Source organism: Cricetulus griseus, chromosome 5, assembly GCF_003668045.3.
Source record: "Cricetulus griseus strain 17A/GY chromosome 5, alternate assembly CriGri-PICRH-1.0, whole genome shotgun sequence".
NCBI lineage: Eukaryota > Metazoa > Chordata > Mammalia > Rodentia > Cricetidae > Cricetulus > Cricetulus griseus.
In genome coordinates this window covers 168449092-168460379 of record NC_048598.1, presented here as the reverse complement: position 1 = coordinate 168460379, position 11288 = coordinate 168449092, and positions in this window count along the sequence as shown.

Below are 11288 nucleotides of genomic sequence, written 5' to 3'. Positions count from 1 at the left end.
TAATTAAGTATACTTAATTACCTAAACAATTAAAGTACATCTGGTGTGGGTAAAATGTTGAATTGCATTCTAGATTTTTCACAGTTGCTACTAACAAAAACAATGTAATTTTGTGTCCCTTGCTTGTGAATGTGACTCTGATGGGAGCTTCTCTGGTGGCCTCTGTGTGAGCTACTCTGATCCTGCCTCAAGTTCTGTAACCGGCCAGTGCCTGCACAAGGACAATGTGCAAGGAGCCAACTGGGACCGGTGCAGGCCAACCACTTTGGACTGAGTAGCTCTGACTCCCGAGGTTGCCAGGGTGGTCAATCGGGATACATGTTAAAGTGTGTCTTGCTGTCTCAGCCCTAAGATTCCCTGGTTATGAATTCAAAAGAATCCTATCAACTCTTGGTCCTTAAAAACGATTCATAATGTCCCACAAGCTTTAGAAAGTCAGTGGACAGCTTTTCTCCGAGGCTTCCTGAAGTTATCATAAATGACCAGCAGATGGTGCTCATATTCCCCACACCTGAGCAAACCAGAGAAATAAAAATCTGACTGCAAATTGTGAAACCCATGGAAACATGATTTCTGTTAATGTAACAGAGTACAATGGAGCTTCCTCTTAGTTTTTGCAGGGCAAGTAAGTATACTACTTAGGGAAGCTCTCTTTTTATCTTTTAATTACCTTACCCTTTTCTTAAATCCCTCCTCATACTGATTCAGAAATCTACTATCAAGAAGTGAAACCAAGGGAGGAAAAGGAAATAGAGCTTCAGTATCCAAATGTGCAGATCCTTGGCTTTGGGACAGTGAACCCTGGTGTTCCTCGAGGCCTCACAGAGCTTTAGAACCCTTGGGAATTGGGTGATTGTCTCTGGGTCACAGCATCATGCTCCATCTTTTTTGTCCAGACAATAAGCCTGAATATCAGCATTAGCATGCAACAGGCTAAGCCATTATGTCACAGGTGCTGTTTGCAGGTTTAAAGAGTAAAGATCATGAGAATCAGGTACGACGATGCAGCCAAGCCAGTTTCCACACACCCTTCAGCACACCAGGCTTCTCCCTGGTCCACTGACTGAGATGATACTCCTGCTAAACAGGTTGAACATTGGTATTGCTTTGAGGGGTATAGTGGATTTTAAATGTGTGTACTCGCAAGTGTGACTACAAGTGTGTGTGTGTGTGTGTGTGTGTGTGTGTGCACATGCATGTGTGTGTGTGTGCATGGATGTGTGTATATGCATGTCTGTGTTGTGTTTAATGGCTTCATTGACATAATCACATACCTACAAATAGTACAGATTGATGTTTTGGGTTCTATAAAAAGCAGAGTTTTGGAAGGATGTTTGTACCCCCTGCTTTTAGCAGCACCCTTCTATAGCCATGTGATGGAAGTAACTGGAGTGTCTACCAATAGATGTGTGGATAAGCAAAATATTAGATAACACAGCACGGATAAGTCTTAATGATATTATGCTAGGTGAAATAAGACAGACAAAAAAAAAAGCAACTGCACTTACACGAGGCACCTAGTTAGAGACAGAAAGGAGAATGAGAGTTACCAGGGGCACCGGGAAAAGGAAAGGAGAGTAACTATTTACCAGACGCAGGTTTTGCTTTTACAAGAAAGAAAGAAGGTTCAATTTGTTGTGCAATCCAGTGAATTACTTGATACACTGAACTGCGGTTGGGATCTTAAGTTTTATTATATGCACATTACCAAAGAGAATAGAAAAAAGTAAAAAGCCACCCTCCTTTTACTCCCATTCTCCCACACCCCCAAGCCTAGGTAATCACTGATTTCCTTGCTGTCACTATGGATTCACTTATTAGAAAAACTTCAGATAAAAAGAATCACATATTTTCTCTTGTCCCTGACTTTTTTGCTCTTATTTTCAAGGTTAACCCCACTGTATCGTCAGTACATTTTTACCACTTGAGAATATTACATTGTGTGACTATACCACATTTAACTTCCTCGTCCACTATTCGTTGGACATTTTAGTTGTTTCATTGAGCATAATATTTTCCTGCAGTAAGAGAGTATACCTTTCTTGGTTATGGCAACTTCTTAGCCTTCCCAACAAAATGTCTGTGTGTAGAGGAGAATGAGAAGATGGAGGAAAAAGGAGAAAAAGATAACAAAGAAACAGAGGGGGATGACAGACACATCTGCCAGACAGGTGATAAGCACACACTGGCAATGGCCTGCCTGAGTCCCTGGTCTGACCCAAGCACAGGAACACCACGCCAGTACTTCAGCTTACAAAGTCTCCGATGCTGACTTCACTCTGCCTAACTGCCATTGAGTGGAACCACATGGGGATTCCAAAACATCTTGGCATGAGATTTTTCTCTGCAAAGCTGCATGTGGTAATCATGAATCCAGACTAGCTGTGGACTATGCAAGGGCAAGCTGCTTCATTCTTCAACTGTGCATTTAACAGAGTAGGAATTAAAAGTGAACAAAATGTTTATGCTGCATTTTCAGCTTACAACTGCACCCCCCACACACACCTTGGGAGTCTGACACTGCTATCCACCTGTGACATGGAAACAGGCCAATGCTCTTGCCACGCCCATGCCACCAGACCATGCTTCAAAGAGTGTATTGTGCATACTTTCCAGCAACCCCATTTTCAGGGTGATATATGGCTCTCTATGGCTGCTGCCTAAGAGACTTGGAATTGTGCTCTTGCTCAGTGCCCTTGTCGAATGAGTCTTGACACCACAGAAACTGTCAAACTCCAGACTGACAGAAGATCCAGGCTAAGGGTACCTGCCCCCAAGTGTGACTTCCTGAGATTGGTCCCTAGAATCCACATGGCAAAAAAAGAGCCAACTCTGGAAAGTTATTGTCTGAACTGTACATGTACACTCTTGTAACACACACACACACACACACACACACACACACACACACACACACACACACACACACACACACCCTCTTTTGGTTCACAGACTATGAAGCCTCTCTTTTATCTCATGCATATAATTCACACTAGCTCCTTTACCTCTGGCTAAAAGTATTATAGATGACCTCTTAGTCAAAACAGTAGCAACATGGACTTAATGTGTTTTAGATTCCTGTAATAAATGAACTCTTGAATTTTCACTGACACCACTAAACATGTGAGCATATATATGTTAAAATTAGTAAAATTAAACATTCTCACTCTATTAGAAATGTATCATGCTTTACATCTGGAGCTCATGTTGCCACCAAAGGCTGCCCAGATGCTCAGGGTCTCAGTTACCTCCTATGTCCATATTGGTGTCTGAGGGCTGTGCTGCCTCAGAGACTATCTTGGTCTAAGTGGCCTGTGCTGTCACCTAGTGCCATGGTGATGTCCAAGCTGAAGCCTTCATGACTGGGCCTTCCAAGACCCTACTACAGCCAGGGTCTATGTTAATATCCATTGCTCCTATTCCACCAAAGGGGGTCTGCCATACAATCTGAGTCCATGTTGGTGTCCAACAGCCATGCTGCATCTGTGCCATACTGATCTGAATGGACAATGCTGCCACCTGGGTCCATGGTCCTACCACAGCCAGAGTCTGTGTCGATGTCTGTGGCCCATGTTGCCACCAAAGGCCACACAGATGCCTGGTAACTGAGCCCACACCTGTGGTCATGTTGGTGTTCAAGGGCCATGCTGAGCTGGGTGGTTTGTGGTGCCACCTAGGGCTGTGGTGACATCTTGGCCCAAACTGCAGCTACAGGTTGTATCTGGGTCTGTGTTGGTGTTCATGACTCTAGTTACCATCAAAAATCCTGTGGATAACTGACAGTCATGATCAAGAAAGTAACTGACTTAGTTAATATAACAAAAATTATATTTTATTATACTGAGGATCATCACACTAGGTTCACACTCTAAATTGCTATCTTAGCTGAAGGTCAGGTCCAGTCTCTAACAGAAATCTCTGATTTGAGCGTCATGATCCTGGGGGATACTCTCCAGCCTCAGGGCAGATCAAGGTGTCTCTCCAGATGTGCAGAGCAGAGCATTGCTCTTGCTCTCTGCTTGTGCACTGTCCAGTGAGTGTCATGGGGTTCTACGACTATGTCTGGTTATCTTGAGTCAGTGATGTCACTGAGTTCTGGTTATCAGCTTCAGCCTTGTGTATAGTGGAGATCCTGACTAAGCTGTTTTTACATGCCTAAAAGGCATTTTGTACTATGCTCATTACATTCCAAGCCCTGGTCCTTTAGGCATGCAGTTTCTATGAGGACCAGATACCAGAATTTTTAACAATTTCATAGAAACTTGCAAATTCAAGCAGAAAGCATACAATAAATATCCCAATCATTAATAAAAAATGAATGCAGAAAACCAGCATAAGCAACACATATTTGCTGCATAGAGAAGGTTATCCAACATCAATGATAACTTTTGTCATCTTGTATGAATCATTTATACCGATTCTAATAATTACGAGGAACACAACTCAATGTTTTTTTATACATAAATGAATTTTTTAAAATTACTAACAGAGTGACAGCCTTCAAGTCAAATCAAAAGTACACCCACCAAAGAGTTTGAGGGAAGGCTTCTTAAGCAAAACAACAATTAATTAATTTTCTTTGAATTTAAACTCTGTGAGAAACTGCCTCACTCCCCTTGAAAACATCACAAAGAGAATTACAAAAGCCACAGCAAGCAGCTAATCATTTCACAACAGTTACACCATTTTGGAAAGGGAACAGGATGTTAGGAACTTATGTTTCAAGAATTTAAGTCAGGGGGTAAAGCCTACTAAAATGGATACCTTGTATAAAATTGAGTTTCTTTAGCTGTCACATTCCCTACTGGCTCTAGATCATAGAGGTCCAATCAATTTATGTTGAAATATAGGTTGATACTGGGCCTGTGGGGCTCATATTTAACAAGAGACTAGATTCTGCTTTATTTTTCTTTTGGTTTATTCGAGACAGGGTTTCTCTCTGTAGCTTTGGAGCCTATCCTGGCATTCACTCTGTAGACCAGGCTGTCCTTGAACTCACAGAGATCTGCCGGCCTTGCCCTCCCAAGTCATGGGATTAAAGGTCTGTGCCACCATCGCCTGTTTTAGCTTCTACTTTTAATGTCAGTAACCAACTTAAAATCCTGGGGCCAATTGTTATGCCAAGAAGAAATAAAAGAATGGGCCCAGCTGTGGCCATTAAAAGGGTGTTAAGTCATGGGGACCAAGAGAAAAAGTGGCTCTACAAATTAGAGGCCTCAGTTCAATCCTTTGCCTTTGTATCTAGGTTTTTCTGAACTGTATCTAATGTTTCCCATAAAACTTCTGAGTTATTGGCATAGAAATGTTTTCCACTTAACAATACACATAAACATACTTCCGTCAAGAGTAATAAACCCAGCCCTAGATGGTTCTGTAAACCATTTCTGTTTTGGAAACTGCCTCTTATTTTAAGCTGTCCAATAGAGCCCAAAAGTGCTGATGTCTTTATGACGTGGTGTATTAAAACTCTGTTCTTCAATAACTAGGGCTGATGCTCCCTGTGATTTGTGCTTCATAGTTGTGACTGCCAATCTCTTTTTTCTAATGGGGATGTCCTTTATATGCAGGAAAAAGTTTTCTACCTTCCTTTCTGGTATACATGTCTATTAGGGTATCACCATGTTCTCAAAGGGAATGGAGGTGCATTCTGCTAAGTTCAGAGCAGATGGTGTGTATTACAGTGAGCATTACAGGCTTGTCTATAAGTGGAAGAGATGAACCAAATACCTAATCCTTGGAAATCTCCCAGGGTGAGTTTACTTTCTTCCACTCTACAATTACAATTTTCTAGTGGGGTACATGTTGACATAATAGAGAGATTGAACTCTATCCAATATAAAAGGGAGACCTGGCACCTAGACAATGCCAACAATCACTTCCCAGGCTGGGGTTTGTATAATTTATCCAATTATGCTGTAACATCAAGGTCTCCAGCTCAGGGACAGCATCCAGGTGTAAAACATTTAAGTCCATTTTGCAGTAGGGTTGAGGCTGAGTCTGTTTTGGTAGCGCCTTGATTTTGACTGTGGATAGATTTACTACCATGGGTGGAGTGTCTGGAGAAGGGAGGGCAGAGAAAGGAGACACCCTAATCATTGGTTGAGGCAGCGAGTTCCTTCTAGGACCTACAAGACTGGATAGATTGGATGGTAGCCTTTTCTGAATAGTGAATTCTACGGTGGACTGTTTCCATAATTCTTGAATTTAAGCACAAATCCCCGAGTCTGGCCTGCAAGCAAGTATTTGGAATACAATTCATTCCAGGCTATGATATGTAAAGTGAAGTGGTTGCAGGTCCTAGGTTTGCAGTACCAAGAAGGATATACCTATTGAATGGAGATGAATGGGTATTTACAACTGCCCAGGTGAGACTCTATCTTGCAGCCTTGAGTGGAGCAATGATAACCTCTTTTACATTATGACAATGTGTAGTCCCATTGGCGGTGCAAGCATAAAAGTTGAAGACCAGAAGGATATTTCCTTCATTTTTGTCCCACACCCCACATGATCTGGACCATTATTTTCCCATTATGTCATAAGTTCATTGTTATCAAAGAAACTGCACAGGTCAAATCTAAACATAGTTTGGGAAGTATCATTTTAGTAAATGCCTATTATTTTCCCATCTGCAGTTCGTGATAGTTCTCAGTCCCAGACTTCAACACTGTCATTTGGCCATGGATTGGAGTTACATACCAAGATTCCCAAGATTAGTGTCAATCTGAGTATTAGATGCCCCACACTTTTAGAGGGCACTGGGGGTTTTGCATTACCCTCCATTTGTCACCTTTCTCCTGGCTGGCTGTGTACACTTTTAGATCAGAATGGTGGATGCAAACTGCAGTCTCCACTACCTTGAAGGTCTTTGGTGTTGTCAGAATACAGGAATCTGTCGATTCCTTCCAAGTAGATTCTGCAGTCTTGCTGGGTAAGCGGAGGACACACACAAAATCTGCAGGTTGGAACCGGGGTGCTGGTTCAGTCAAGGGTGACACAGGCTGTGGGCATGATAGATGACTCTGGATGTCTCTATTTGTCTGCTGTGGTGACTGTAAGGACTTGGGCAAGGTTCATTTCTTGGTTGGTAGTCAGGGAGAAGATGACAGTTCCTGTGATCCATTGGATGCTGGTTTTCTCCTCATCGATGGGCCCCAGGGACTGGCTAAGCACTGAATGAACTGAATTCCTGGGTACGAAGAAACAGAGAATTTTGCCTTCTATTTTCCTGTGAGTGTGGGGTCCTCAGCCTCTGCTCCTTTCCAGTACCTTCGTCAGGCAGGGTTGGGTCCCACTAGAGGGTGACTCTCTAAGAGGGAGAAGAGTTAGGGTCTGGCCCAAATGAGGTGGAACACGATGCTACCCACTTTAGTGTGCTTAGGTGAGAGCGAGTCAAATGGAGGAGAGGGAATATCAGGATAAAGTCTCGGGACTGCAGGCATAGACCCCCTTCAGACAGTCAGGCCCTGGACTATGTGGATGCATAGACTGTAACATGGAGAAATCCTCCTCTGCAGAAGCGGGAACAGAGAATCCAGACATTTTACTAAAATTCTTACTCCTAACCCCATGACCTCTACACCAATGGCTGCCTCCAGCCCTGTTTGAGTTCCTGTTCTGACAGTGATATGGACCTGTAGGGCAAATAAATCTCTTTCTCCCCGAGTGGATTTGGTCATGGTGATGAATCAAGGCAATAGTAACCTTGACTAAACACTTTGTTCACCTTATTTCATCCAAAGTGTTCTAGTCTCTCCTCAGGATGCTCTCCTGCTGTCTTCTGTGGAGGAACATGAGGTCTTTCAAGGACTAGCGACTTAGGAAGAGACAGAAACAAGGACCGGTGCCGGCTAAGCGATGTGTCTGCCCTTTGCCGGCGCCTCACCACCAACTCAAACTCAACGTTTTATAGAAAGGAAAACTCCAGAAGGCTTAAAACCATTAAGAATATTCATTTAGTAACATGGTCAAGAAACAATTACTTATCTTTTGCAAAGTTTTATCATTTATATCCTAATGAGTATGTCTGTAGAACGGCTCTGTTCAGGTGCTAAAAATCCCAGGGCGATATTGACTGAGTACAGTTCATTTGATATAATTTTCCACCATGGTTTGAAATGATGAGGGGGCAGGTTTATCTATCACCACCATGGTATAGTTATTACAAAAGATTCAGTTAGGGCTTACAGATTGCCTTCATAAAATAAGGACTTATTGGATTCAAATTGGAATTGTGGAGATAAACTGAAAAATGTCTGAAGGAAATAAAAATAATTGCATTGATAAAGATTGATGTCTTAATTTTATGAATAAAACTTGGGCTCTATTGAATAAATATTTTAACACTTGATCATTCTCTGTGATGTGCAACAATTAAATGACACTTGATTCCTGGTGATATTCTCCCAGGGTTGGCTATCACAGATTTTCTTTGCAACCCCTGTAATAAAAACATGTTCACACCTTCAATTACCCATTGTATGATGCTGAAAATCATGCAGAGTACCAGTGATTGGAAGATTCTAGCACCATTGGACCTTGACACCAACTAGAACCTTTTCTGTCAGGTAAAAATTTAACAGGAATATAATCACTGCTGACTATCAAGATTGGAATACTCGGTCATAGCAACAGAATTGGAACAGGGAGACCCATTTTATATAGCTGCCTGGTTATGTCAGCATGATCAAGGAGTTACTGAAAGATCATGAAAAGCTATCTTGACATTCTGAAAGAATGTGAGGTTTTCTTTTTTAATCAGTCTTTGATATAATTGTATATGTTCACAAAGAGCCAAGAGCCTAGTGGATTATAACTAGTGTATTTGAAGAAATATTTCATTAATAATGTCTTGTAGTCTGATGTGTTAATGAAAAATAACCCTCGACCCTAAGTGGTGTTTCATACATACAAGTACGAGTTTTAGGAATTATTGTGGCATTTAGAGTATAAGGGTAAAAATGTCAAATTTGTTGTTACTGAGAGAGAAATATTGGCAAAATACCCCATTGATGGCGTTAGCGTTGCTACAAACCAACTTGTAGATGTCTAGACATGTTCAATACAAAGGATTATGTAGAGAGGTTTTTAATGTTTGTTCAAATGTTTAAAATCTATTTGTGTTATCTTAGGATGTTTCTTAAGATAACACCCTTTCTTAGGATATCCTATTATTTCCTTGGCACCTATATTGTCTGAAGGAGTTGATTTAAATACTGTCACATTGTTGTTCATTTTTGTATTTTCTCTTTCCAACTTCATTATTAACAATGCTCTGAGTTTGGGAAGACTTCATGAATTTCAACTAAATATAGTAAATGAATAATTATTTACATTACTCATGACATATAAAGACATATTACAGTTGGCAAAAAAGAAACTTGAATTCCTCTATCTTCCCTGTGTTTTTGAAGACTTTCTATTACAAATTTAACAGATGAAAATTTATTTTACTGGTAGCTTGTTCAAATATGAATTTTAATTTAAAGAATTGTGAAATGAACATTTGCCTTAATGCAATTTGTATGTTATGCTAACAAAATGATTGACTCAGTGGTGCATTGAGATGGTATTGTTTTGGCTATTGTGGTGTTATATTGTTTATGATCTAATAACGCCACTGGAGATCATAATGTAAGCCAGCCATACTAGTTAGCCATAGAAGACGGACATTGGAAGCACAGTGCTTTAATCCCAGAATACAGGAGATACATGCAGATGGATCTCTGTGAGTTCAAGACCATCCTGGGCTACATGATAGTGAATCAATCTAAAAGAGAAACAGAGTTCATGCCTTTAATCCCAGCACTAGAAAGAATATAAGAATCTCAGTGCTGTTTCAGGAGTAGTCTCATTTGGTGAGGAGCTGTATAGTCTGTAGAATCAATCTGATGTTTACTAGATTGCCATTGCCCCCTTCAGTCTGATCATTGTCAGAGGTGGAACACTTTGCTGGCTTGGCAGCTATGCAGCTCTGAATTTCAGAGTGAATCTCAAAATCGGTTTCTGGGTTATAACTTTTGGTGCTACAGACTATTGCTTGACTCTTAAACCAAAGAAATCCTTTCCTTAAAAAAGGTTTTATACATATGTTTTAAATTATGTTTATATATATATATATATTTGTATATAATGTATATATCTGACATATATGCATATATATAATATCTACTTGTGTGTGTGTTTGTGTGTGTGTGTGCTAATGTGCTCAAGGGTCAAGAGGAAGGTGTCAGTTGCCCTGGAGGGGAATTACATGACTCAGGCCTAACTTCAGCCTGCCTACTGTGGGAACTCCTGCCCCAGGGGTCTGAAGGCAGATTTACTTGACCCCTCAGGACACAGCAACCCAGAGTATGTTGACATTTGTGCTCTAGTCCTGCTCTCACCCACCTGGAGATAGTCTGGAGTACCTCTGACATGCCTACAACCACATTAAGACCCATTCAAGTATCAGAGCCAATTGCAACCTCCTAAAGAGAACCCTGGTCCCATACACACCAGGAAAGGAAGAGACACCACCTGCATGAACTGGAAGAAGAAAATGGAAAATGAAAATACCAGAACACATCCAACAACAGGAAAACCAATATGACACCACCAGAATCTAGGGAATCTACACCAGTAAGACATGAGCATCCCAAACAGATGAAGCAGATTAGAGCTATCTTAAAAACAATTTCATGCAGATGATAGAGACCCTAAGAGAGAAAATCACAAAATCCTTCAGAGACATGGAAGAAAACATGAAACAAAAGATTCAAAAATCAAGGAAAGCCAAGAAAATACAATGAAACAACTGAAGGAAACAGTTCAGGACATGAAAACTGAAATACAGACAATAAGAAAACACAAACTTACAGAATGCTGTTATTAGAAAAGCTAAGTAAAAATTCAGACAGATGCAAACATAACAGGATACAGGAGATGGAAGACAGATTCTCAGATGCAAAAAAAAATAACCTAAAGGAAATAAATTCATCAAGCAATCAAGTCTTAAGTCTAAGAAATTCTTCTTCCAACTTATCCAAGAAATATGGGAAACCAGGAAAAGAAGAAACTTAAGGATAATAGGAATAGATGAAGGTGAAGAAACCCAACTCAAAGGGGCTGAAAACATACTCAACAAAATCATAGAAGGAAAATTCCCAACCTAAGGAAAGACTTGCCAATGAGGTTCAAGAAGCCAATAGAAGGCCAAAGAGAGTGGACCACAAAAGAAAGTCCCCTATCACATAATGATTACAACACCAGATGTACAAAATAAAGAAAGAATATTAAGAGCAGAAAAAATG